This window comes from Cololabis saira, chromosome 2 (assembly GCF_033807715.1).
Source record: "Cololabis saira isolate AMF1-May2022 chromosome 2, fColSai1.1, whole genome shotgun sequence".
NCBI lineage: Eukaryota > Metazoa > Chordata > Actinopteri > Beloniformes > Belonidae > Cololabis > Cololabis saira.
In genome coordinates this window covers 5,281,322-5,305,312 of record NC_084588.1, presented here as the reverse complement: position 1 = coordinate 5,305,312, position 23,991 = coordinate 5,281,322, and the positions used below count along the sequence as shown (strand labels likewise).

At 44.8% G+C, this 23,991-nt stretch overlaps 1 pseudogene; it reads right to left on the bottom strand.

Moving 5' to 3' along the window:
• LOC133418944 (EMILIN-1-A-like) overlaps positions 1–15,882 on the bottom strand; it is a 56,282-nt pseudogene extending 40,400 nt beyond the window's left edge.
• Positions 15,883–23,991: the final 8,109 nt, after the last annotated feature.

Sequence of the window (23,991 nt, the reverse complement as noted above, 5' to 3'; positions counted from 1 at the left end):
ACACCAAGGATACTCACAACACCATATCCTGATTGAGAATACTTGCAACACAACCTCCTCACTGAGGATACTCTCACCAACACGTAGATGGGTGTGTGAGGATACTCACACATCCATCTACTGACCAACGATACTCATAACACCACCTCCTTATAGATGATACTCACATCACCTCCTCATCAAGGATACTCATACCACAACCTGCTTACCAAGAATACCCACAACACCACCTCCTGAAAAGGGATACTCAGTCCACCGCCTCCTCACCAAGGACATTCACATCCCCATACTGGTTGATGATACTCACAACACCACCTTTTCACCGTTTTCTGTTCAGTACTGTAGCCAAGCTGACAAAGAGTCACAACTCTGTTGAGCTGTGCATTCCTGAAGCTCTCAGTAGTGAAGACTTTGAGCTTCTTTAACAGAATTAGAGAAGATTTCAATCAGGCACACCCGGTAGCGGTTGTGGGTGTTTCTTCAGCTTTAGCGACTTCCCCAGGCTCTGACTTGACTCTAGACTGTTTTGATCCTATAGACCTCCCTGAGCTGATCTCACTCGTCAATAGAGCTAAATCAACCACATGTATGTTAGACCCCATCCCGACTCCACTATTCAAAAATGTTCTTTCTCTTATTGGCACGACAATACTGGACCAGATCAAGCCTTGGTGTCGTTTTTGACCAGGATTTGACATTTAAACCATATATTAATCAGGTTTATAAAATAGCATTTTTCCATCTCCATAATATCGCAAGGATTAGGAAAATCATCTCACAGACTGATGCAGACAAACTAGTTAATGCGTTTGTATGTTCTAGACTAGATTACTGTAATGTATTATTAGCAGGATGTCCAAGTAATTTGCTGAACAGGCTCCAGCTGATCCAAAATGCAGCAGCGCGAGTGCTGACAGGAATCAGCAGGAGAGACCACGTCTCTCCAGTGTTAGCGTCGCTCCATTGGCTTCCCGTAAAATTCAGAATCCAATTCAAAATTTTATTACTTGCGTATAAAGCCCAAAACGGCTTAGCTCCGCATTATTTGCAAGACTTGATAGTGCCTCATGTTCCTGGCAGAGCTCTCCATTCTCGTAGTGCAAGTTTACTCGTATTTCCTAGAGTATCCATATGTAGATTTGGAGGGCGGGCGTTCTGCTATCAGGCACCATTACTATGGAACCAACTTCCAACCTACATTCCAATTCTTGTAGTTTGTTGTGCTGGTCTGCCCCACCTCCCTCCTTTTCTCTTTTGTGCATGTTTGCAGGCCGGAGCTTCAGGAGCTTCATGCTGACCTGCAGCCCCCCCTCTGATCATCCCACTGCTTGCTTCCACTAGTCTGTGTAGATATCTGCTATATGCTTGCTGACCCCCCCTCTGGAAAGATCCTAGAGACAACTTCTGTTGTAATAAACGCTATATAAATAAAATTGATTTTAAAAATTGAATTGATTAATTGAATTGGACACTCAAAACACCATCTCCTAACTGAATATACTCACATGATCACCTTTTCAATGATCATACCTACACCACCACCTCCTCACCAAGCATACTCACACCACCACCTCCCAACTGAGGATATTCACATCACCATTTCCTGACTAAGGATAATCACATTATCACCTTCTCACCGATCATACTCACACCACCACCACCTCCTCACTGAGGATACTTACACCACCACGTCCTCTCTGATCATACTCATACCACCAAAACCTCACAGAAGGTACTCACACCACCACCACTTCCTCACCGAGGATACTCACACCACCCCCCGGCCGCACTGTCCACTCCCCCAGTTGCAAGGATGATAATCAGGCTTCACATAGGTTTCCACTCCATCCTCCACCATGCAGCTCACCGACTTCATGACCACAAATGCACACCAGTTCCTGTAAGACAGAAGAACAAGCAGATGTTTCAGAAACAGGACATTTGATGTCTGGTTGGGGGATTTATAGGCTGAACTCAACCATGTCCCTGTTGGTTGTGCAATTGGAGCAAAGGATTGCTGTTATTTAAAATCTGTGGGTCTGGTGATGCAGCCTAAATCCTTACATTTCCTGTGTGCTCCAGTGAGCAGCCTGTTTCCCTTCCCTCCAGGCCCGGTTCTACGAGTGTGCACCGTACAGTGCATGTCGCCGCGTACCTTGCGCCGTACTTACGGCGTAGGCTCTGCGTCGATTTAACACAGGACCATAATTCAGGCTTCAGTGTACGTCACTCATCTGCGTCCAGCGCGCAGTTACCTGCACCAGCAAGACGCTGCTCTTTTATGGGACTGTCTCCCATATGGGACTGTCTCCAGTCCCATAAAACCTGCACCTTTTGCTGTGGTATGGTGGTTTTTGCCAGATTGAATGGACCACAAAGGTTATATTTATTTTTGTTATTTATTTTTCTATGTTTTATTTTCTGTTGCTAGATTGTCTGATGGGTGAGGTAGCCCAGACTAAATGTAGCATTTTCTTTGTTCTGCAGCGATATTACTGCAAAAATGCACTTGAAAGACGCTTTAAATATTATTGTTTGACTGGTATCATTCCACTTGAAATCACTGTCATGTTTAGTGATGATTTTGAGCTGTATAGATAAAATTAGTTTGAATTTCTTATGTTTTGTCTGATGGGTGAGGTAGCCCAGACTAAATGTAGCATTTTCTTTGTTCTGCAGCAATATTGCTGCAATAAAGCATTTGAAATACACTTTAAATATTCTTGTTTTGCTAGTATCATTCTGCTTGAAATGATGGGAAAATGCATAATTTAGTGTTGAATAACGTGCCAGGCATGTGCACCCCCTCTGATCTGAGATGCAGCCTAGTCATCATTTTCTAGAACCAGCCCTGTTCCCACTGCTCCCTGCTCACTCTGCTATTATTGGTTACCTTCTTAAACTAAACAGTCACGATACTGGCAGTTGTGTATCATGGTGACAGAGATACTTGGAGTACGTTTCTGTTTGATATGCAATGAGAATTTAAAGGCCTAATCGGCAATATTGATGACGTCATCAATACATTTCAATACTGAAGGGATTAAAAAGACAGCTGTATGGTGTCAAAACTGGTTATAAGACAGTTTAAGAAAATCTTGAACCTTTGAAAGTCATGAAATGCAGAATATAGGAGCTTTAATGAACAGAAGAGAGTGAGGTGTCTTTAGAAATGTGGGGTGGGTTTTACTTTCTTTCTACAGTGAGTTTCTAACAACTCTTCAGGATCTGGGGATAGATGCAGGAAATATCATTCAGGGGATATTTGCTCACAGCAGGATGCAATATGCATATAGACAAGAAAAAGATCATCTTTAACTCTATGAATAGCGAAACATCATAAACAGATGAGAATGCCACAGAAAAATCCTCCCTAGGGACCAGCTGCTACATACTATGAACACTAGGCTGTTGTCAGTTTAACGCTAAGATGCCACAGCTTTAATTATGTAAGGATGACCACTCTGAGACAAAACCTCACTGAGCTAGACTGAATAACAACACCATTTTACTTTCTACATCATGACCCTGCACTCAGCCTTATCTTTGGTGTTTCACCATCAGCAATCATATTTCATCATATTTTCTCCACTTGATTCATGTAATCCCAAATCTTGTTTCCATGAGTTAAGCCTGATTTAAGGTTCTGCGTTAAACCAACGCAGAGCCTACGACATTGCCGTGACGCCGTCGTGAACCCTTCGGACTTCTCCGTCACTTCGCCGCGGTGCAGTACCCCCCAGAGCGCTAGTTGATACTTTGTTTAGGTTCCGGTTTTTCCGGTCACAGTGAATCAAAGAGATAAGGACAACTATTGTGCAAAAAAACAAAACAACCCCCCCCAAAAAAAAAAAAAATCACACACACACGAAGAAAAGAGCGCTGAAAGTTCACTACTGCTTTGCGAACCGGAACCGGAAATGCGTTGCTACCAAGCGAACCAATCACAGCGCTCTCGGTCTGCGTTGGGTCTGCGTCGCCTCAACGCGTAGTTCGATTTTTTGGGAGGTGCAGGTCAGGTTACGGAGAAACTCCTGTGTAGCCGCGTACCCTACGGCGTAGGCTCTGCGTTGATTTAACGCAGAACCATAATTCAGCCTTTAGTGGGAGTTAATAAAAGCAGAACTAATGAGAAATATCTGGAGAAAACATACAATGCTGCCAACATTCTGTCAGGATCCTCGCTGAAGTAGCTGTTCATTGACTCTGTTGGCTATGTCATCATCCAACGGCATCAAGTTGTTCCTGAGATACAGTACGTCCTTGTATAAACACTGCAGTTCAGCAACTGTTCCACATGAGGGCGCTACATCCTAAAGAGGTTAGTGACACAAACATACACAAAAACAGTGCTGTTTGACATGAATTAATGCAATGTTTGATTTGATCCCGGCAACAACCTCAGAAATACTCAGATTCTCCCAAAAATACAGATATAGCGTCAGTATTTACGTGTAGGGTCCATCTGATGCAAAACTACCTTGCACTTCCTGTTTTGAGTTGGTATATGGAGAAGCAGTGGGACCTGAGTTCTTTGACTGGGCGAGCTTTAGCATAAACAATATGTTGCACAACAGTGTTTTCTTATATTGGAATGCTCAACATGTAAAGTCATGGTTGCTAAAGGTAGCTAAAATGTTGCTAAATGTAAAATGAGCGATTTTATTATGTATTCCATTGAATGAAGAAAGAGCTTTAGTAAATAGAATGGAAGACAGACTTTTAAGAAACAAGAGGAAATTCCCCAAAGAAAGTAAATAAGTCACACAAAAAACAGAATACTGTAGACATTATTGTCCTTTACGAGCAGCATCTGTTGATTTCAGAAAATGACGGATATCACCACTTAAAGTTATTCTATGCAACTTCCTAGAGCTAGCAAGAATTTTGAAAGAGGCACCTTTCCCCGCCCATTCGGTCCGAATGATACGGATTGGTCCAGGTCCAGGAAGGGAAAGAACCAATCAGATGCCTTCATTTTAAACCACGACCCCCGCCCTGTCCCATGCGCGCACTCGCTTCCAGCCCTCCGTGTCCACTTCCCACGGGTCTTCCTGGGCTCACAGTGTCCCAGTGTAACCCCCCTCCCTCGGAGGGGCCACGGAGCCCAGTAGTTATTTCCAGAGCGGCTCGGTCCCGCTGTATGTGTGAGAGCGGGGAACAGAGCCGTTAGACCGGGCTGCTGCTGCAGGACTCTGCCCAGCAGCAGCCCGCGGGGACACGAAGAGCCGCCGCAGCTCCGGCTCGGAAGCTGTATGGGGTCCGTGGGGATGGAGGCGTCTCCATCACGGCGAGAGCGGAGAGCGCCGGTGCACCGGCTGGCGGAGCGCCGCGCCAGCCGGGGACGTGGCGGGAGCACAGACACACACACACGTAGCCACAGCTACGCCGTAGGGTACGCTGTAGGCTACGGGGGGGGGGCTTAGAGGAAGTGCCACTTTCAAATCTTGCTAGCTCTAGGAAGTTGCATAGAATAACTTTAACTAAATGTTTGGAGTCATGGTACAGTTGGCTGGCCTCATTAGAGAAGAGTTCTTTAGTCTGATCCCACCTAGTGTTTCTTTCAGTATTCTGATCCTGAGAGGCTCTGTTGGTGATATTACCAGAATATTCTAAATAAATCTGTCTTTATGACTTAATACTGACTGAAATATGAAGGTCTTCTTTTTTATCTGAACTACTATTTTCAATTATTAGGGGAATGATCACCCAGAAGATTAAAACCAGTAAGTGAAGTGAAGGAAGAATGATCTCACTGCCGCAAAACTGTTCTGCTGAAGCTCAGCATCATGTCAATGGTGTGGGTGTAACCGTGGAACAAAATGTTTATGAGGCTGTTACTCTGGAAAGAACCAGCCTAAACATCCAGCAAGAGACACACACCACACCTAACCTGGAACCGGCAGAAGACTCACAAACCCACCTACTCTGGAACAAACCAACCTAAACACCCGGCATGAGACTCACAAAACCCCCTGCTCTGGAACAAACCAATCTAAACACCCGGCAGAGAACTCAGAAACCCCCGCATACTGGAACAAAACAACCTAAACACCCGGCAGAAGAGTAAAACAAAACACTACTCTGGAACAAACCAACCTAAACACCTGGTGGAAGACTCACAAAATCCCCCACACTCTGGAACAAACAACCTAAACACCCGGCAGAACACTCACATACCCCTACTCTGGAACAAACCAACCTAAACACCCGGCAAAAGACTCAAAACCCCCACACCCTGGAAGAAACCAACCTAAACACCCGGCAGAAGAATAAAAAAACCCTACTCTTGAAAAAAACAACCTAAACACCCGGCAGAATACTCACAAACCCCCTTTTTTTTTGAAAATGTGCCGCGCGCCCAATGATGCAATGCGCCCATTGTATTATTGTAAAGGCTGATTTATGGTTCCGCGTTACACCGACGCAGAGCCTACGGCGTAGGGCTGCGTCGACTTAACGCGGATCCATACGGCGGACGTAATTGAGGCCACCATAAGAACGTTTACCGAGCTGCTCGGTCGGCGGGCTCCGTCGTTTACTGTTGAAGGATTGTAGATGCGTGGGCTGACGTGTCTGCTGGGCTGGACTGTTGTTCGGCACGGAAAATGACTCGGCTGCTCAGCAGCCAGAGAGCTGCGGGCTCTGCCCGTCGCAGCTGATCAGTTCTCCCGGTCACAGCGCGATCAGCCTCGGATAAATGCAGAAATGGAGGATGAAGATTTCAATGGGTTTGATTAATGTAATAACTTAAATAAAGTACAATCAAACTAAGTTTTGCTCCCGCTTTATTTTGAAATTTTTTTTTTCGCTCCATTTGTGTGTGCTGTGCGTGCGCGCGTGTGTGTGTTGTAAGGCGGCGCTCCGTGTGTGTGTAGATGGCGCCTTTTCGGTCGGTGCGCCGTGTGTGTGTTTTAAATCCAAAAATGACACAAAAAACTGAGGGTGCGCCTTTCCACACGGCGCGCCGACTGGTCGTGAAAATACAGTACTCTGAAACAAACCAACCTAGACACCCGGCAGAAAACTCACACACCCCCTACTCTTGAAAAAAACAACCTAAACACCCAGTAAAAGACTGAAAAGACCCCCACACCCTGGAACAAACCAACCTTAACACCTGGGAAAAGACTCACAAACCCCCTACTCTGGAACAAACCAACTTAGACACCCGGCAGAAGAGTCAAAAAACCCACTACTCTGGAAAAAAATCCAACGAAACACCACGCAGAAGACTCACAAACCCCCTACTCTGGGAAAAAACAACCTAGACACCTGGCAGAAGAGTCAAAAAACCGACTACTCTGGAACAAGCCAACCTAAACACACGGCAGAAGACTCAGACACCCACTACTCTGGAACAAACCAACCTTGATGCCTAGCAGAAGTTTCAAATTGAACCCCCCCTCCCCTCATTTCTGCTTCTGCTCACACTGGAACCACTGGAAAGTCACATGACAGCTTCGTTCTTCTGACATGTCACACTCTCATTGTTCTCGTCTCTTATTAAGTGTAAAATCCCATGAAGCACGTGGAGCTGAGATCATGCACTGATGTCATGAATGCCAGACTGTGTCTCCCGTGTTGCATCAGCAGCATTAAAACAGAGACTCTCTGTATGAAACTTAATCATATTGATTTGTTTTTTCTGAAATCCTGAACAATAAGCTAAAACAGAGTCAAATATTTTAGTCTGAACGTGGTGACAGTGTCTTTGAGAGCTCATCTGGGACGCGTTTTCTTCCCTAACTCACCCAGAAAAAGTATGTAAACCGCTTTAAAATTTACAGTTTTTATGCATTCCTTTAATGTAAAATGGGATCTGATCTTCATCTTAGTCAGACATGCACAATGTTCTGAAACAGATCACACACTTATGACCAGTACTCGAGTTGTAAAAAACAATCAGGGGGGATGGTGGATTTTATCATATGGGGACAGATAATTTGTGCTGATTACAAATAATATAATATTACAAATAATAGCAGTGACCAAAACACCTGCAGAAATACTGCAGGAATGACATAGCAGCAGTTAAATGCAGCCTTCTGTAAGCTTTAAATATCCACTGGGCTTACATCAAATACATCAAAACACAACAATAAAAAACACTTTTCTGAACTTATCAATATGACTCTGTCCTTCACAGGATAAGTAACATGGATCACTGCAAAAACTCCAAATTTTAACAGGAATATTTGTCTTATTTCTAGTTAAAATGTCTCATTCTAGTAAAAAAAAATCTCAATACACTTAAAACAAGACTCATCACTGGAAAAAACAACAATTTTCACAGTAGTTTTTCACTTAAAATAAGTAGAAAAATCTGCCAGTGGAACAAGATTTTTTTGCTTGTAATGAGAAGATAAATCTTGTCCCACTGGCAGATTTTTCTACTTATTTCAAGTGAAAATTTACTTGAAACAGGTGAAAATTGTCAAATAAGTTATTTTTCTGGTGTTATTTTTCTGGTGATGACTCTAAATGTTAAAATAGCAGTAAAACCACATTCATTGATGAAATGACATAAGGGATGGAAAGTAGGGATGGCAGTTTTACAGGGGGGATGATTTGGACCGTTTTTATTTCAGGGGGGGATGCCATCCTCCCTCATCCCCCTCATCCCCCCTCACCCCCCTCAACTCCAGTACTGCTTATGACGCTGCTTCCACCATGCTTCATAATTGCCAATGCACTGGGCAGAAGACTCACAACCCCCCCCCAAAAACAACAGTCTGCAAATGCAACTGCAACGGTTGAAGACGGGCATGACCCAGGCAGAAATCCCCTCACAAGAAGATAAGTGATAGTCTGGCATCCCCGGACACATGCACTGAACGGGGCCAGAATCACGAGGTCTGAGCCGTGGAAACTGGAGAGCTTTTTTATCTCTTTCTGTCTGTGTCCAGGAATGAAAGCCTTCCTTCACTGGGATATCTGGACACATGGAGCAAGTTCTCTGGTCGGCCTTTCCCAGTGGAATTTCCCTGCCTAAAGTAACGGCAACATCGTGCTAACAGCTCACAGTGATGGCTCACATGCTGATTGTGACAATGTTTCGCCAGGAAGGGACAGAGTTTGACAGCAGTCTTCTGTTGAACACAAAACATTAGCAGATGTCCACACCTTGCTAGTCCAGCAGCATGTCTCTACTAAGGATGGGCGGTATGGACAAAAAAATGTATCACGATCATTTCTGGCATTTATCCCGATAACAATAAAAATGACGATAGAAAAAATACCAATTCAACTCCACCTTTGTAACTATAAATCTATCTCGCTCTCAGATCCACCATGTTTGTTACACAAAAACGTATCAACGGGAATTTATCTTTCTTTCTTTCTTTCTTTCTTTCTTTCTTTCTTTCTTTCTTTCTTTCTTTCTTTCTTTCTTTCTTTCTTTCTTTCTTTCTTTCTTTCTTTCAGGCTCATTTCCTTCCTTCCTTCCTTCTTTTTTCCCTTCCTTCCTTCCTTCCTTCTTCCCTTCCTTCCTTTTTCCCTTCCTTCCTTCCTTCCTTCTTCCCTTCCTTCCTTTTTCCCTTCCTTCCTTCCTTCCTTCCTTCCTTCCTTCCTTCCTTCCTTCCTTCCTTCCTTCCTTCCTTGTTTCCTCCTGCTCTCTCCTTCTTTCTTCCCTTCCTCTTTTCTCCCTTCCTTCCTTCTTTCCTTGTTTTCTCCCTTCCTTCCTTCCTTCCTTCCTTCCTTCCTTCCTTCCTTCCTTCCTTCCTTCCTTCCTTCCTTCCTTCCTTCCTTCCTTCCTTCCTTCCTTCCTTCCTTCCTTCCTTCTTTCCTCCTGCTCTCTCCTTCCTTCTTCCCTTCCTCTTTTCTCCCTTCCTTCCTTCTTTCCTTGTTTTCTCTCTTCCTTCCTTCCTTCCTTCCTTCCTTCCTTCCTTCCTTCCTTCCTTCCTTCCTTCCTTCCTGCCTTCCTTCCTTCCTTCCTTCCTTCCTTCCTTCCTTCCTTCCTTCCTTCCTTCCTTCCTTCCTTCCTTCCTTCCTTCCTTCCTTCCTTCCTTCCTTCCTTCCTTCCTTCCTTCCTTCCTTCCTTCACGTACGTTGTGCATGGATTTAACACAGAACCATAAATCAGCTTCACACAAAAACATCATCAACGGGAATTTATCGTTTTTACCGCAAGATGACAAATTCTTACCGTGAGGAATTTTTTTGACGGTATATCGTGAACGGTAAAATATCACCCATTCCTAGTCTCTAGCTCGTAAGTGCTCTGTAAATCAACATCACCGACAAAATGACTTCCATATCTTAAGGTCATTTAGCTCATACCCTCATTACACAACTCTCCATGTATGAGTCCCTGCAGGGACCTGGACCAGTGGACAGAGACGGTTCCAGTTTTACTAGTCCTGGGGCCAATCCCAATACACCCCCTACTTTCTACCACTAGCCCTCACTCACTACCACTAGTCCTAAAAATGAAGCCACAGGCGTAGGGCCCTTGTAATCTCCCCTAGGGATTGGGACACCACTTGCTACGTCACTGCGTGGTTTACGTTCGGGTACGTAAGTGACTGTGTAGTTACGTTTGCACATACGTCACACCATATCAGGAAGCCCAGAGATAAAAGCTGTTTTAATTTCAGCTGTAGCGCTGTTAATATGCCACTTTATTAAGTTTTAATATTTTTTCAGGCGTAAAAGTAACCGTTAAGATCCCCAACCTGGGCTCAGTTTATCCAAATAACGCCTGTTAAGAAATTTGCTCAGATGTTTTCGGGGGATGAGAAGAGCCGCCGGCTCGGGAGCAGATTTATGGTTCCGTGTTAAATCGAACCACCGGTGTAACACGGAACCATAAATCAGCCTTTATTCTGGCGAGATCTGAAAAAACTTCACAACAATGAGCAAGCCAGTGATTATATACATTCAATGAGTGAATATTATGAAAGTTAAATATATATTTCTCGCTAGAAATGTAATCAAAACACATTTTTATGCAGAAACTAACTCAAAATATTGATTTTATTCACTAAAAATGACAAATGTCCTCCATGTTTTTTTTGTTTGATTCAGTCTGCAAATGATGACGCAAAGCTTTCTGGGAAATTTTTCTAGCCCTCGGTCAGTGAGTCAGTATCTGAAATCCCTCACTGTGAAGGGCTAGATTCATACACACTAGCCCTCGTTATGTCCACTACCCCTACATGCAAAGAGGAATTGGGACACCACTACCCTCACGGGAACGTGCAAAATTTAGGACTGAAAAGTAGGACTAGGGGGGATTGGGACTGGGCCCTGGTCTCAGCTCTGTTAGTCCTGGTTTCCCCTCTACTAGTCCTAGTTCCAGGTCATATAGTCCTGGTTTCATTACAAACAATCCTGGTTTCACCTCTGCTTTTTATAGTTTCAATTCTGTAAATTCTGGTTTCACCTCTGCTTTTTATAGTTCCAGTTCTGTAAATTCTGGTTTCAGCTCTGCTAGTCCCGGTTCCAGCTTTCCTAATCCTGGTCTCAGTTCTACTAGTCCTGGTTTCAGCTCTGTTATTTCTGGTTGCGGTTTTACATGTCATAGTTTCAACTCCTACTAGTCCTGGTTTTAGCACTGCTCGTCCTGGTTTCAGTTCTTTTAATCCTGGTTTCATTTCGTTAGTCCTTGTTCCAGGTCCACTAGTCCTGGTTTCAGCTCTACAAGTCCTAGTTTCAGTACTAGAAGTCCTGGTTTCAACTCCTCTTATCCTGGGTTAAGCTCTGATAGTCTTGTTTTCAGTTCTTTTAGTCCTAGTTTCAGTTGCTTGTTCTGGTTTCAGTTCTGTAAGTTCTGGTTTCACATCCACTAGTCCTGGTTTCAGTACTAGAAGTCCTGGTTTCAGTTCGGTTAGTCCTGGTTTTAGTTTTACTAGTCCTGGTTTCAACTCCTTTCATCCTGGTTTCAGCTCCAATAGTCTTGGTTTTAGTCTTTTTAGTCCTAGTTTCAGTTGTACTAGTCCTGGTTTCAGTTCTGCTAGTCCTGGTTTTATCCTAACAAATCTGAGTTTCACGTCTAAAAGTCCTGGTTTCAGTTCTACTAGTCCTGGTTTCAGTACTGCTAGTCTTTTCAGCTGTGCTAGTCCTGGTTTCATCCTAACAAGTCTGAGTTTCACGTCTAAAAGTCCTGGTTTCAGTAGTGACACCAGATTTGCACAGATTTGATTGGAATGAATGTAAGTTAGTATCATAAATGAGTGTTAGGCTGAGTCCAGGTAAAACTGTTAACTGTGACTGATGGAAAGGTTGGCGTGTCCCAAACAGCTTATCAGCCCCGTTGGTTCCACCCTTTTACAACATGATACTGCAAAGTTTGAGGCAAGAGAGGTTTCAAAAACAATCTTCAGAAACCTGTGAGTTCTAGAGTCTCCTTCACGCCAGGTGAGAGGGACCGAGCTGGTTCTGATGCAAGGGAACAGTTCTGTCTGAAACCCCCAAAGAAGCAAACTGTTAGGATTGTATGAAATTGTTAAAAATATGAGAGGTTTTTCTCCAAGATTATACACTGATGGTTGCTCTCAGAGCAGAACTACCTCCTGTTTTTATGGCCAGACTGATTATCTGAGTCCTTCTTTAGGTGAGGACGGTGCAGAGGAACGGATGTTTAACATTGATGGGTCCCATACTGTTTTTGTCTGGGTTTTGGTCGTCGTAGATCTTTGCTGGTTTGGCATGTCGGATTAAGCCTGATTTAAGGTTCTGCGTTAAACCAACGCAGAGCCTACGCCGTCGTGAACCCTTCTGACTTCTCCGTCACTCCATTTGGCCGCAGTGCAGTACCCCCCCAGAGCACTAGGGGGTTGTGTTCTTTTCCGGAGAAAAGAAAAGGCGTTTCATGCTCGAAAACCCTCCAATGTGGCTGAATTACAACACTTTTATTGTTATCGTCGTCTCTAGTTAATTCTTTGTTTAGCTTGCGGCTTTTCCGGTCACAGTGAACAATGGCGACCGAGAGAGAACCGGAACCGGAAACGCGTTGCTACCAAGCAAACAATCACAGCCCTCTCGCTCTGCGTTGGGTCTGCGTCGCCTCGACGCGTAGTTACATTTTTTGGGAGGTGCACGTCAGGCTACAGCGTAGGTTACGGAGAGACTCCCGCGTAGCCGCGTACCCTACGGTGTAGGTTTAACGCAGAACCATCATTCAGGCTTAAGAGATAGACAACAGAGAATATATGGCTGAAAGTGTGACATGTTTAAGTTTCTTTCCCTGCAGTTGAACTCCCAGATAAGGTTCAACAGATAAGGTTCAACACCGGCTCCTGTAACATACAAAACACCTCCCTTTTCAGTATAAATAGGACTGGATTGATGACCACCTGGTGCATTTCTCTCCTACCTATGTGGTTTGAGAAAAGTGTAGCTCTGGCTAGAAAACATTGTGCATGATATAATAAAAGCTTGTATTAACTTTGATTCTGTTCACTGGTTTTCTTATGGTGCACCAGACAAACGAACACGGGATCAACACTAGTGTTGTCCCGATCGATCAGGCCCGATCACGGCATTTTCAAAACATCGGTATCGGCCAAAAAAGTATCGGGACATACCTAGTTATTAATGTTTTTAATATATATTAAATCGTTTTATATATCGTTGCATTTAACGTCACTTCCGGACGGCGGAGTAAGCAAAAACTAACATGGTTTCCATGTTTGAATTGTGAAATGTTCTATCTGTTCATGTTCATTAAGCTGCTGCTATTCATTTCATTCATTCATTCAGAATGTTGCACTAAGGTTAAGACAAAAAGTATTTTAATTTTCTTGTGTTTGTGAGTTTGACTGGATGTCATTCAACTACCTCTTTTGAAGTTAAATGTATTTATTTTTGTTATTGCAATATTCTGCACTTTTTGTTTTAGTTTACAGTTTCATGTTTTTACATTTTGTGGCACCAGAGCTGATAAGCTTTGTTGAAATAAATGTCCATATTGTTCTCCAATGCACAATAAAAGAAACTTGGGATCATTTAGTTTTATTCCCTTTTTTTTTTATTCATTGCCAAAATGTATCTGATCGGGAAAAAGTATCGGAAATGTATCGGGAGCCAAAAAAAGTGATCGGATGGGGAAAAATCGGGATCGGCAGAAACTCAAACTCAAGTGGATCGGGAGTTAAAAAATCCTGATCGGGACAACCCTAATCAATACCCCTGATCTGATCAAAAGCAGGACTTTGAAGAGCAAGATCTCTATTAACCGTACAGATGCTCTATCTATCAGCAGTGTTGAGAGCATGCATGCTGAGCTGTCCTGGATGATGGTGGAGGATAGACTAGCATGCAGCCTTATTCTGTTTTAAAAAAATATCTGTATATTACGTAAACCTGGCTTCTTGTTTATGCAACTTCTACAACAAATAATAGACACAGCTATGAGACCAGACTGGCCCTAGATAATCACTTTTCTCTGCCTATGCCCAGAACCAATGCTTTGAAAAAAACAGTAATGTATAGAGCAGTCGCACACTGGAACCATCTCCCCCCATGTATAGTTGTAATAAACAAGGTGTGAGGTTTTAAAAGGAGACTGAAGCAGCTGTGGTTCAGAAGGAAGTCTTGATCGGTCCTAGGTATATATTGTGATTATTGTGCAAATTGTAAGTATATTATAAATTTAATAGTAAATAAATTATAAATTACTGTAGGCTATGAGTATATATAGTATAGTAGTATAAGTATATTATAAATTATAAAGTCGTTGCAAACTATTCACCAGCTATTAACTACTCTATACTCCTGTAGGCCTGTTTACATCCACTGTCGTCACTTTGCACTGACACTTTATATTATACCACTACAGTCACCCTGCTGTAGATTTTTCTGACATTTGTATATTTTTTTCTGACATTTGCATAATATATATATTTTTTTTTGTGTACATAAGGAGACATGCCCTGTTCATTTTTATTATACTTCATTCTTGTTCTATCTGATATTTTCAACGTCTTGCTGCTCAGTTGTCCTGCAATTGCCCCTCGGGATGAATAAAGTTTTCTGAATCTGAATCTGAATCTGAATCTGAATTTTTGTTCAAAAGTGGATACATATCTGGTGATAGTAGCAAATATTGTTACTTAAGATGTGGATGGTTTTGGTTGGTTACTTAATCTTTTATTTGTGTTTCTATTTATTATTTTAGGAATTCTAGTGAATGTTTTTCACCCTTTTTGAGTTGTGATTATTGTAATCTTTTGTATGTCTATGTGTGGACCCCAGGAAGAATAGTCTTCCTTATTAAATAAACAAATAAACAGATTCAAAAACCCTGGCATGAACCAAACTAAGGCTGTTTCCATGGCAACGCCACATCTGGACAGTCTGACAGTCACCAGGTCCTGGGAGGTCCCTGGTGACGTCAGTGGGATTCGAACCCGCAGCCCCGCACACGCCCAGGGCCGGGTCCTCTTTATTATTATGGTGCTCGTCTGCGTTTCCGTGCACGTGTCATCTTACCTGTGTCTGCTGGTGGCGCGCGGCCCGTGCGCGTGCCCGCCGCTGTACAGGCTGTAGGAGGGTCGCGGGTACGAGCCCGCGGCGGGTGCGCACGTCCCGAGCACGAGCACGAGCAGCAGCAGCGGGAGCGCGCCCATCCCGACCGATCAATAGGATTATTGATTAGTGCTGGCACCCGCGGTCTCCATGGAGACCACAGCGAAGTTCCCCTGTAGGTGCGCCCGTCCTACCGAACCATGGCAATGTATCAGAACCCTGTCTCTGTCTGGGCCCCTTATTCCTTATTCCTGGTCCTGGTCCCGGTCCTACTGGTCCTGGTCCTGGTCCTCCTGGTCCTGGTCCCGGGGTCTCTAGTCCCGTGCTGGTCTGGTTCTGCTTGGGTCCATCAGAACTTTTGGAGAAACAAAGAGGAGGAAAAGTGTCGACAGACTGAACCGAGCTGAACCAGCTGCTCCTCCTCCTCATCTCCACCGCCCCCCGGGCTGTCCCCGCCCCCCCCGGGGGAGAAACCGGAGAAACCGGAGCCCTACCGGCCCGGTGGGGTCCCAGCTGTCCCCGCACACGCTCTTATATATTCTCTTAGATCTGTTCCTCAGTAACAACACACAGCAATGGGGGGATGGGGGGGCACTGATCAATGATGGTTTTCCTTAATAACACAAGTCAAATATGTCCTGTTTCCGCCTGAGAGACTCCCTAGTTCTCCTTCCAGGACCCCAAAAACCTAGAACTGTCCCTGGTCCAGATCCTGTTCCTGGTCTCATGTTGGAACTGACTGTCTTCAGCAGGAGGGTCCCACCTTATGATCCAGGTCCTGGTCCAGGTTTCTCCTTATGATCCAGGTCCTGGTCCAGGTTTCTACCCCCTTATGATCCAGGTTCTGGTCCAGGTTTCTTACCCCTTATGATCCAGGTCCTGGTCCAGGTTTCTACCCCCTTATGATCCAGGTCCTGGTCCAGGTTTCTACCCCCCTTATGATCCAGGTCCTGGTCCAGGTTTCTTCCCCCCCTTATGATCCAGGTCCTGGTCCAGGTTTCTACCCCCTTATGATCCAGGTCCTGGTCCAGGTTTCTACCCCCTAATGATCCAGGTCCTGGTCCAGCCTCCCTAGTTCTCCTTCCAGGACCAGGACCCCAAAAAAACCTTGACCTGTCCCTGGTCCAGATCCTGTTCCTGGTCTCATGTTGGAACTGACTGCCTCTTCTACCCAACTGAACTTCAGGATCTGTCCCCGCAGCCCAGTGGTCCTCGCTCCTGGTCCTCGAGAGCCGCTGTCCTGCATGTTTTAGATGTTTCCCTGCTCCAGTAAACCCTGATACAGATGACTGTGTCACCAACAGAACTGTGCAGACCTGGAGGAAACATTGGTGATGACCACTAATTAGAATCAGGTGTGTTGATGCAGGGAAACATCTAAAACATGCAGGACTGCGGCTCTGGAGGACCAGGAGTGAGGACCACTGCCGCAGCCGCACCGGAACGTGCCAAAAAGTGATTGCCTGCAAGAATCTGATTTCTCCCCTGAAAATTGGTCTTTTCACCTGCCAAAAATTGATTGAAGGCCAAATACAGTTAACGAAAGGTTGTTTCTACCTAAATATGACTTGATCTCATTCTTGAGCTTCATAATATAAACACTAATGCTCACAGGATTGCTTTTAACTCTTTTAAAGGACCATTACAACACAAAATAGGCATTTTCACCTGCCAAAAATTGATTGAAGGCTAAATACAGTTAATGAAAAGTTGTTTCTACCTAAATATGACTTCATCTCATTCTTGCTTGCTTGACCTTCATAATCTGAAAATCTGACGTTTTAGCGCTATCGCTCAACGGGCTGCTGTGCGCGCTCCCCCAACAACTCAATTTAATTTTATTTGTATAGCGTCTAATACAGGGGTGTCCAAAATGTGTCCCTTTTTTTTGTCAAACCGTGATACAAGGAGCTTGGTCATCAACAGAACTATCCAGACTTTGATGACAACTTGGTGGTGATGACCGTTAATTAGAATCAGGTGTGTTGATGCAGGGAAACAACTAAAAAATGCAGAACACCGGCCCTTGAGGACCGACTTTGGACACCCCTGATATATTACAACAAAAGTTGTCTCTAGACGCTTTCCAGAGACCCAAAACATGAACCCCCCAGCAATTATTACATAAACAATGGCAGGGAGAAAAACCTTAAGCCAAACAGTGACAAGAAAAACTCCCCTTTAGGAGGGAAGAAACCTAGACCAGGACCTGGATCATAAGGGGGGAAGAAACCTGGACCAGGACCTGGATCATAAGGGGGGAAGAAACCTGGACCAGGACCTGGATCATAAGGGGGGAAGAAACCTGGTTCAGGACCTGGATTATAAGGGGGGGAAGAAACCTGGACCAGGACCTGGATCATAAGGGGGGGAAGAAACCTGGACCAGGACCTGGATCATAAGGGGGGACCCTCCTGCTGAAGGCCTGGATCATAAGGGGGTAGAAACCTGGACCAGGACCTGGATCATAAGGGGGGACCTCCTGCCGAAGCCAGTCAGTTCCAACATGAGACCAGGAACAGGATCTGGACCAGGGACAGTTCTAGGTTTTTGGGGTCCTGGAAGGAGAACTAGGGAGTCTCTCAGGCGGAAACAGGATGTCATGGACATATTTGACTTGTGTTATTAAGGAAAACCATCATTGATCAGTGATCTTTTTTCTGTTTCTGTTTTTCTGATCTTTTTAAAAGGTGTTTTTTTTTTTTTTTTCTCCTTGTCTGCACACATATTAATGATTGATACCATGACGGTAGAAACCAAAGGTATATATATGTGCATTATTACTATATTTAATATATATACATATATATACGCATACATATGCGTACACATACATAAATATACACATACAAACCCAGTGATTTTTTTTTTTTTTTTGGGGGGGGGGGGGGGGTGACGACATCCACTGCCAATCCAGGAAGCAGGAACACATGGAAACACACGTCAAGCACTGGAAATCTGCAACAAAAAACCACAAACAAAGCACGAAACCGGCACGGAGCCGACCAAAACATGAACAGCAATCGACCCAAATCTTGAGATCTGATCGCAGTCTGAGCTAAGCTACCGCTACCTAACCCCAAAAACTACAGAGCAAGCATGCAGGTGAACAAGCCAGTGTGTATGTCTATGTGTGTGTATGTGTGTATGTATATGATCATGCGTGTGTGTGTGTGTGTGTATGTGTGTGTGTGTGTGTATATATGTGTGTACATGTCTTTGTGGCTGTGTGTGTGTGTGTACGTATATGTTTGTGTGGCTATGTATGTTTGTGTATGTGACTGAGTGGCTATATGTGTGTGTGTGTGTGTGTGTATGTGTGTGTGTGTGTGTGTGTGTGTGTGTGTGTGTGTGTGTGTGTGTGTGTGTGTGTGTGTGTGTGTGTGTGTGTGTGTGTGTGTGTAATAAACCAAACAAAGCTCCACCTGAAGTGTATCTATAGTGGAGGGGGGGGGATAACCCCGCCACCCGCGAGACCAGAGGCCGACACGGAAGAGCCCGGATCCCAGGCCACCAGCAACCCCACAGAGGGGAGAAGTAAGAGGGAGGCAACCCACCGCCTGCGAGCCATAAAAACAGGGAGGGGGAGGGCCAAGTATCGATTTGACACCGACCCCCCCCCTCCCGAACTACGTGTCATTGTCAAATGTATTTATTAAGTGTTGAATATGCAGTGTCTACTTTGCTGTTAAAACCGGTGTTTAAACAACTATGTAACACGCGCCGTCTCCTTTCACTTCCGGGTGAATGCCCCAGAGGAAATTCTCCAGCATGCGCAGACTGCAATATCCGATGTCTCCGTATACATGGTGTTAAAATTCCAACTCTGAACGAATTTTCTAGGTGTTGCTATCCGATTATTAATTATCCATATAATTATCCATTATTAAATGTCCGATATAGGTCCGAAATAGGTCCGAAGTAGATCGGATTGAGGTGTTTACATGCAGTTTAAAGTCCGAACGATGTCTTATACGATCAAATATCCGAATGAACTGCTGCATGTCCTCTCCCTGGCCCTGCCCCTTCTCAACCTTTCCCCGACCCTGCACCCCAACCTGGGACTTGCTGATTGGGCCGGAGCTTCGGGAGCTGGCTTCGGGAGCTGGCTTCGGGAGCTGGCCTGCGGTCCCCACCCCCGGTCATCCCGTTGCTGCTTCCACCTGCCTGCTGTGTGCTGCTGCCGTCCCTGACTCCCCCAGTCTGGCCTTCGGCAGGAGGGTCCCCCCTTATGAGCCTGGTCCTGCTCAAGGTTTCTTCCCTCCTAAAGGGGAGTTTTTCCTTGCCACTATTTGGCTTAAGGTTTTTCTCCCACTAGGGGAGTTTTTACCTGCCATTGTTTATGTAATAATTGCTCGGGGATCATGTTCTGGGTCTGGGTATCTAAGAGAATAAAAATCAAGTTGAACTAATATAAACATCTGGTCAGAGTGTTGTGTTTGTTGCCTGGCAACAACTGTGACAATGACATGCCATTGGCAGGTAATACAGGTGAGCTCTCTAGAGAACATGGTTGGAAAGGCATGTCCAGCAGCTGGACGTGAGGGAGCAGAAGACCCCTGCAGCCGTCCAGCTCCTGCAGTCGTCCTGACCAGCTTCTGTCAGTCTGGATCCTTAATCCACCCTGTATCTTCTGAAATTTCTCCCTCAATGGGGAAACTCACTTTGTTCAGCAGCGGTACACTTAACACACACATGCAGGGGGGGGGGGTAAAAAAGTAAAAAATATATAATTACGAAATATAAACAGTATATACATTGGAATGAGAATAAAAGGAGTGCAGTACATTGTCCGTTGGTAGTCGCGAGCAGCTATGAAGTGACAGAGCTCCTGGTAGATCTGGTCGTTCCTTATCTCAGTCTAGATCCCTTTTTAATTCTCTCCTCAGCACCAGGTTTATGAACATCTGCACCTCAGAGTTGGATCATGAAACAGACTTTTGCTGCCATTGCTGGTTGAATAAAATTAACAAGAATCCGTCAGAGTTGCTCTTTCACTGATTTCCACCTCCTGACTCAGACGTCTGACTCCAACCCCCCGACCAATCGGTGGCCTGTAGTGTGATGATGTCAGATACAGCCGACTCAGCCGCTTAGAACCTCGGCAGAATAGTTACAGAAAAGTATCTACGTGGCACGTTAGATCCCTAGTGGGAAAGAACCGAGGCGAGTCTAGTCGAGCTGAGTAGGTTCTAGTGGAAAAAGCGCCACTAGAGGCTAGAGGTTGAGGCATTATGGAGGTGGTGGACCAGTAGACGCCTTTAGCTGAGGGACAAACTGGCAGCAAAAACCAACCAAACTCAGGCGCTGCCCCCCTGGACCCTCCGTACCTGCTGAGCCTTTCTGGAACAGGACGGATGCAAGGAACACCAGTGACGTCTGCTCACAAACACACAACAACAGCATGCTTTCAGTCTGGACATCTCCGTCGGTCAGCATGGACCAGCTCTCACTCCTCTGCCGCACACAGATGCTGACCGACCATAAATCCTGGCTTCCAGGAATGCTGGGGAACGTTTGGGAATGTGCTGCAGCAGAAAGTGGGTCAAGAATTTCAGGATTCGCCGCTGCACCAGCAACACAACCACCACCCATTTACCAAATATCAGCAATGGAGATGAAAACATTTGTGTGTGACTGACAGATTTCAGATGGGGAGGAGGAAAGGGAGGCGGGGAGGAGGAAGGGAAGATGACAGACAAGGGAGGAAAGATGGAGGAGGGAGAAGGACGATACCAAACACAATGACGGTTGAGATGGAAATCTGGGACAGTGGTGGGCAAAAGGAAATCTCCAGAAGTTACTCATTTTTATCCTCTACGGAGCCCCTAAAGGGACACAGTTTTTCTTTTTATATATATAATGAGTTTTACGTGCACGTGAAACCTTTATGCGCGGGTGTAAGCCTAAATTATGGTTCTGCGTTAAAACGACATAGATCCTACGCCGTAGGGTACGCGGCGACGCGCACCTACGCCGTAGGCTCTGCGTTGGTGTGACGCGAAACCATAAACCAGCCCTGAGCAGCACTGAGGGGAGACGGGGAGGGAGGAGGGGGAGCGAAGCTGCCGTCCCGTCAGTAGCCTTCGCAAAGGGTGTCTTGATGATTTGCAATTACAGGCTGAGCCTACCGTTTTTAAACTGTAAAAAGTTGGGGGGACAAAAACATGATTTTGAAAAGTGGGGGGGGACATGTCCCCCCTGTCCCCAGTGGAAATTGCGCCGTGGTCTGTGGCACTCACGGCGTTTAGCGCAGCAGCGGCGTGCTGCCACTCACTCTTTTTATTTTATACTATTTATATACTTTTTCTTCTTTAACTGTGACCACCAAATAATGTGGTTTTCCTGCCTCCACCTCATCCACAACATCTCCATCTCAATCTCCGTGAAATTTAGTGGCACAGTGGCTCGACACGTCTCATCATGCGTCTCATTCATGCTGACGCCCAAACAGGCTGCAGGAAGCCGCTGCGCATGCTCAGCAGGCTCATTCATATGGAAATACAGTCATGAACTACTTTGCATTGCCCATTTATGGTATGAAGTGGGTGTGTAGAGGGCGGGATATGAGGCAAATTCACGTGCGCAACCTTCCAGCTGGACTGACGGTTTTATAAATCCAGATTTTTTTTTGTGCATTTCATTTTCGGCTTTTGGGTTCACGTGCACTTTTAGTATGAATCCTACACACTCTTTTATAAATGAGGGCCATTCAAAAATGTTTGGGATCATTTCCTGCCACATAACCCAGTTGCAGAACTCTTTGTCTGACAGTCAGAAGTCCACACAGACTTCCAGAACATCAACCCTCCGCCATCACCACTCCACCATCACCACTCCGCCATCACCACTCCACCACTGGACTGCACATCAAGGCCAGAAAACTCCTACAATTATCCAGAATATTTTCCTCCAAATAAACAACAATACATAAATAAATTATGATGATGATGATGATGATGATGATGATGATGATGATGATGATGATGATGATGATGATTATTATTATGATGATGAAGGTGACGATAAAGATAGTGATGATGATGATGATGATGATGATGATGATGATTATTATGATGATGAAGGTGACGATAAAGATAGTGATGATGATGATGATGATGATGAGGATGATGATGGTGATGATGATGATGATGATGATGATGGTGGTGATGATGATGATGAGGATGATGGTGATGATGATGATGATGATGATGATGATGATGATTATGATGATGGTGGTGATGATGATGGTGACGATTAAGATGGTGATAATGATGATATCAACGATGATGGTGGTGATTACGATCATGATGGTGATTATGTTTCATGTTCTGGGTCTCTGGAAAGCTTCTAGAGACATGTGTTGTAATTTACACTATACAAATAAAATTGAATTGAACTTATCTGGTGATGTGGGGACTGTCGTGTCCTTCACGTGGTAGTGAACTTATTGTTGACGTCACGTTTCCTCATATTCTGGACTTCACTGCATCACCAGTGAGTGTCGCCAACGGACAAAACCTCAGAAAAATGCGTGCACCAGCCTTGGTGTGTGAAGGACCACAACTTTACACGTTCAAATCACTTTTGAAAAATCTGACCGCGAGAAAATGGCGTACGCAAGTTTTTTGTGCGCCACACTGTTTTTCCTTTTCTTGTTTGCATTTTAAGAACCGACACCAGAACTTAAGTTGATGGGACGAAAAACGGCTCCTCGTTCCGCTTTATTGTCACGCATATTATATACTATATACTATAACAGATTAAGCCCAATGTAAACGTGTATTGAGTCTTACACATTGTGGATGTCCGTGATCAACTCTCTCATAAGTACAACAATGTGAAGAACATAAACTTATATTTAAAACATGAAGCATCATGATCTGATTCCTCCGCTGCAGAAATAAAGACAAGTTGTTCCAACGTGATTATCCTGGTGCAAATGTGAGAAATAAAGAGCAAAGTTGCTGTAACTCGGACTGTTGCATCTGCAGGAGGAGAGACCGGTCTAGATCCCGGTCCAGGTCCAGGTCCAGGTCCAGGTCCAGGTCCAGGTCCAGGTCCAGGTCCAGGTCCTGGTCCTGGTGCTGGGAGGAGAGACCGGTCCAGGTCCTGGCCTCCATCACCACAGAAACACTTTCTGGAGTCCTGCAGCTCGATATTAGACTCTGAAAGTCGCCTTAACATTCAATAACAACTGTATTCATTCATTGCTGAGTCAAATCAGTTCGTACCAACCAACCTTTCCGTGACATGTTAATTTTATTTTAGACAACTTTAGAGAACCGGTTCTTTAGTGTTTGTCTGTTCAGACACAGTAAGGGGATATTTTAAGGATCTGGCTTTAATCTCGAGTAGTCGTCCCATACGGTCGTCACGGCGACTGAGAGATGTCTCCCACTGAAAACATCATGTTGGTCTGAACCAGAGCAGCTGGTCCAGTTCAGGGCAGAGATCCAGAAGATCCTCTTGGTACCTAAACCAACTGATGGTGTAGAGATCCTGGACCAGCAGATCCAG